Source organism: Lissotriton helveticus, chromosome 8, assembly GCF_964261635.1.
Source record: "Lissotriton helveticus chromosome 8, aLisHel1.1, whole genome shotgun sequence".
Taxonomy (NCBI): Eukaryota; Metazoa; Chordata; class Amphibia; order Caudata; family Salamandridae; genus Lissotriton; species Lissotriton helveticus.
In genome coordinates, this window is record NC_136069.1 from 1,252,508,262 (window position 1) to 1,252,514,027 (window position 5,766).

A 5,766-nucleotide genomic window follows, 5' to 3' on the forward strand; every position below is an offset into this window, starting at 1 on the left:
CCCCCCCCCCCATCTTCACAGCAGCGGAGTCACACCAGCAAATCGTGCTAGATCCGCACCACCCAGCTGCCCAGGAGCACGGTAATCAGCGCGGACTGGCCGGCGGAGGGATACCCACTACGTCTTTTGGTATCTGGAGAAGCGACGCCCGGTGTCCCCTGCTGTGGCAACGGGGGTACAGACCTGCCGCAACGTGCACGCGTGGAGTGACCAGCCGCCCTCACAACAGACCTTACGTTTCAGGGAGTGTCGGACATGTCGCAGAGAGGCCCCAGACAAAATGCCACGCAGACCAGGTTGGACAAATTCGCGTATGACAAACACTCCCCGCCCCAGGACCAGCGCAAGACGGGGGGAAAAGCGACGGAGGCGGAGGGTGCCAAGAAGGCCACTATCGAGGACGTCCTGGCGGCATTGGCACAGGTGCAAGCAACGGTGGGGGCTACGGCTACTGAGGTCACGCTCATCCGGGCGGACCTCCACAAAATGTCTGAAAAGGTTAAACAAATGGAGGTGGTCACCAAATCCCTGGTCGAGGATGTCTCGGAACTACAGACGGCGATGGAACGACTACAGACGGATAACAAGCTGCTTCGTGACAAGTTGGATGACCAGGAAGGGCGCTCCAGACGCAACAACGTCCGAATTTTAGGGGTGCCAGAATCAGAAAACACGGGCGCCATGGACCTCTACGTGGAGGAGTTGATCAAGACCAAGCTCCAGCCCAAGGGGCTGTCGAACTTCTTCTCGGTGGAACGAGCCCACAGGGTGCCGGGGGGGAAGCCTAAGACTGGAGGGCCACCTCGACCAATACTGGCAAGACTTTTCAATTTTAGAGACCGCGACGCCATCCTGCAGGCCGCACGAGTGGCGCCGGCCATCCAGATCCAAAACTCGAGAGTAGCGTTCTTCCCGGACTATACGGCGGATGTCGCCAGGAGGAGGAGAACATTCCTGGAAGTCAAGAAAACGTTGAGGGAACAAGAACTACAATACTCGATGCAGTTTCTGGCCCGACTGAGGGTGGTGGCAGACAAGAAGGTTTGGTTCTTTGACACCCCAGACGCGGCCCGGGACTGGTTGGAGGGCTGGCACACTGTGGACCGGCAGCGAAAACCACCGAGACACCATCACGACCGAGGAGGACACAACGGGACGGGCTCACAATCATCCCGCAGAAGCGGAGCAGAAGGATCACACTTAAATGGACTGGCAGGAAATGGCGGAGGAGAATGATTCCCATTCAATAGATGGCGCCGATGATAACTGCTGATAGTCGTTAAATCGTTTGGGAGCTGTTTTTGGACTCTGGCGACTCTACCCTAGAAGCACGCAGGGATGCCGCCTGCTCGGGGAGACACTCTCCCCCCTTACACGCAAGTACTCTGGTTGTGGGATGGGTAAAGCGCTCTGCTCAGTTGGGGAGGCGGGCAGTTGGAAGTCCGTTAGGCAGGGATGCAGGGAGGGGGTATTTGGGAGGGGAGGGTTTTGTTGAAGTTAGGAACTTACATGCATGGTCTAGGAAAGTAACGAGGATTCCATATGTGTTTAGGCGAGTCGAAAGTAACGAACAGGGAGGTACGGCTCCCAGCGGAGCCTTTGGCAGTGGTTCAGCCCCGGGTGGAGGGGGAGGACGGGGGAGGGAGGCACCCCGTGAGATCCTCCTGTTCCTTAGTGGGCATAGAAACGCCCGATGCCCAGATACCACTTCTCCGGCACTACACTACCGACCCCGGAATACCCAATGGCAGATATTTTCAATCCCGTGAGGGGCGGAGTGAATGCTGAAACGCAATGCCCGGCCTTGCGTGTCATGTCCTGGAACGTGAGAGGGCTGGGGGACAAGGTTAAGCGAGGTTTGGTCCTTACTGCAATCAGGAGACTGATGCCCATGGTAATACTATTGCAGGAAACGCATTTAACGGGGGGAGCGGTCAAAGCCCTGGATCGAAGAGGATATAAGATGGTAGTTCACTCGGACTTTACGTCCGGTTCAAGAGGCACTGGGATCCTGATACTGAAGATTACACGGTTTATCCCCATGCTCACCAAAACTGACGATCAAGGGTGCTTCGCAGCTCTGCAGGGGCAGTGGGAGGGAAAGCTTCTCACCCTGGTTTCAGTCTACATTCCCCCGGCATTACACTCAGTACACCTCCCCAAACTGGGTGAGTTTATTCTGGCCCTCCCGGAGGGCGAGATTATTCTTGGAGGGGACTTCAACGCCATCCTTGACACACAACTCGATAGGTTCCCCACACAGGCCCCCGCGGGGGGGATCCCCCGCCTCCAACGATTCTTAACTGCCATGGGTCTAGCTGATATTTGGAGACACCTCTACCCCAACACTAACCGATACACCTTTCACTCCTCAGTACATGGGAGTCTGTCAAGAATTGATCTTTTCTTAACCCTGGGGGACGGTCTCTGACTAGCGGAGGAGATGACGATTCACCCTCGAGGGATCTCGGATCACTCTCCACTTACACTCACACTCTCCTCACAGATGAGATCACGCAGGCGTCTGTTCCCCATACAGGCCGCTTATCTCAAGGTTCCCCAGGTCCGCAAGGCACTCAAAAAGGTTACAACACAGTATTTCACGGAAAATGTTCACTCAGTACACTCCTCCGAGATACTGTGGGAGGCTTACAAGACCGTTCTGAGGGGGGCAGCCATAAACACCATCACAGGGTACAGGCGTGAGCGTTCCCGAGAACTGGACACTATAGACCTGGCCCTGCGGGACCTAGCGGAGTCACACGACCGGTCCCCCACACCCTCCACCCTGCACGCACTGACATTACAACAGCAGATATATAGCGACCATCTCCGTATGTATGTCAAGGGTCAACTGACCGACACCCAGAATAGGGTCTACGAGGTGGGGGATAAGGCCGGGAAGCTGCTGGCCTGGCTCGATAAACGGGACGGGACATCTAGAGGGGTTCCGAGTCTAAGGGACACAGAAGGCGCACTGCACACCAACCCGGAGCGCATTGTAGATCTCCTGGCAGAACACTTTGAACAGGTGTACACCCCTGACCGGATGGTCACCTCTGAGATGGCCAGAGACGCACTAGCGCCGATCGAAGTCCGCACACTGTCCCCGGAAGCATCAGGAGAACTAGAAGCGGATGTCACCGCTGAGGAAATTAGCTTAGCTATTCAGGCCTTGAACCCGGGTAAGGCCATGGGGCCTAACGGGATACCGGTAGAGTGGTATCAAGCAATGCCTGAGGCCCTTAGCTTACACCTGTTGGGCATGTTTCAGGAGTGTCAGGAGAGGGGTACACTCCCGCCTGATCAAAGATTAGCGACTATAGTGGCTGTCCCCAAACCGGGCAAACCACCTGAAGAGTGTTCCTCTTACCGCCCTATCTCACTACTCAACGTGGAAGTTAAAGTGTTGGCCAAGCTCCTGGCGACACGACTCTTGCCCCACTTATCTTCTCTGATACACCCAGACCAGTCCGGGTTTATGCCGCACAGGAATACGGCCTTGAACCTGCGACGCCTACATGGCGTGCTGGCTAGAGCGGATTCGATAACGTCCCAGGCGGTAGTCTTGGCACTCGATGCCAGGATGGCGTTTGACCTGGTGGAATGGGCGTACCTGTTTGAGACGCTGTCGCGCCTAGGGTTCGGGCCCCGCTTTATTGCATGGGTCAGGTTGCTCTATACTGACCCGGAGGCTAGAGTGATAGCTAATGGCCATGTCTCTCGGACATTTGCCCTGGGAAGGGGTACAAGACAAGGTTGCCCCCTCTCCCCTTTGCTGTTTGCGATCTCGCTGGAACCGCTCGCCACGCTCATCAGAACCTCGCCCCTTCTTAGGGGTATCTGCTGGAGGGAGGGGTGGGAGGACCGGCTGTCCCTCTACGCGGACGACATGCTGGTCTACTTATCTAATCCTACCGAGGGTATTCCGGCGTTGTTACAGCTTTGTGATGCCCATGGCAGGATCTCGGGCTACACGCTGAACTGGACTAAGTCAGAACTGTTTGTCCTGAGGGGACAGCCTCCGGCCCTTGACCCGAGCTGCCCTCTGCGGGTGGCGAGTTCCTCGTTCAAATACTTAGGCATCCATGTCACCAGGGACCCTACTGACTTCATGGATAAAAATTTGAAACCCCACGTAGATAGACTCAGACGAGACGTTAAGTTCTGGTCTGACCTCCCGCTGACGCTCTTAGGCCGGGCCGCACTTTACAACATGATGGCACTGCCCAGATTTTTATATGTCCTCGAGAACACGCCATTCCCGATTGCCCCCAAATTCTTTCAAACTGTAGCAGCGTTGGTTTCCAGCCTCCTGTGGGGAACTCACCCTGCTCGTATCGCCCAATCTAAATTACACAGAGGCTGGTTTGATGGAGGTATCGCCCTACCCAACCTGAAATTTTACTACTGGGCAGTGCACCTTAAACCCATCAACCACTGGCTACATGCCTCACAGGATGAGCCGGCTTTCCGGGCAGACAGGGGACAACTGGGCTCTGATACCGTGTTGGCTCCGCTATACGACCACCGCAAACTTCGCTCCTTAGTGGGACCCACTAAATTGACTATCGCGGTCTGGCACGCAGCGACGACCGCCCTCGGGTGGAAGGGGGTGATCACCAAGCTAACCCCGCTGTGGGACTCCCGAGTCCTAGGTCACCTGAGGAACAGCAAAGGGTTTTCACATTGGGACACGATAGGGATCTCCACAGTGGGAGATCTTTGGGAGAAGGGCGGGGTTGTGCCCTTCAATAGGTTGAAGGAAATATATGACCTCAGTGAACGAGAGCTCTACCGATACATCCAGATAAGGCACGCTTTACTGGCGGTGCTGCCTCCGGACACAGACCTGCCGGAGTCCTCACCGCTAGAGGACCGTCTTCTCACTGAATTCATGGTAGAACGTGCAACGTCCCTTGTCTATCGCAAAATACTTAATAATGCACCAGACCCGACACTGACATTGAAGGCAAAGTGGGAGGGGGACACTGGTGGGATGGACGAACATGAGTGGAGTGAGGCACTGGCATCACCTAGGGAGGTCGGAATCTCCTCAAGACTACGACTAGTGCAAATGAAGATACTACATAGGGTATACTACACTAGAACAATGCTACATCGTATCCACAGGATAGAACACCCTTACTGCCTTCGTGGGTGCGGGGAGGAGGGCTCATTCTTCCACACCATATGGGATTGCCCTCGTATTCAGGAATATTGGAAACAGGTGTTTCGGACGATCTCGCAAACACTAGACTCGACGCTACTACCGGACCCGAGGAGGTGCCTTCTCAATATATGGGAGCCTACCGACCTCTCACGACACGGACGACTCTGGGTCACTGTGGGATTGGGGGTAGCGAAAAGAGATGTCGCACAGCGCTGGGGGGTCCCGGAAACAACAAGTCACAATGGTGTTTGAACATGGACAAGATAATGGTGTCGGAAAGGGCGGTCTACGCTAGCCGCGCCTGCCCGGCAAAATGGAACAAAATCTGGTCCAAATGGAACACGTATAGAGGAGAGATATGTGACCCGTTGCCAGAGGAGGACCTAGAGGACTCGGATGACGAAGGGGAGGGGGAATAGTGGGATGAGAGGGGTGTGAGGTTGATTGGCACGGACACTGACAGGTGGGCAGCTGCTCCACTGCCCCGCAGTGTTCTGAGGCAAGGAGGGCATAGAATTGTACATTATAGGCCCACGGGGAAGGACAAAGACATACCTTTTACAGGATGGGATGCCACTATGGAGGGTTCTGTC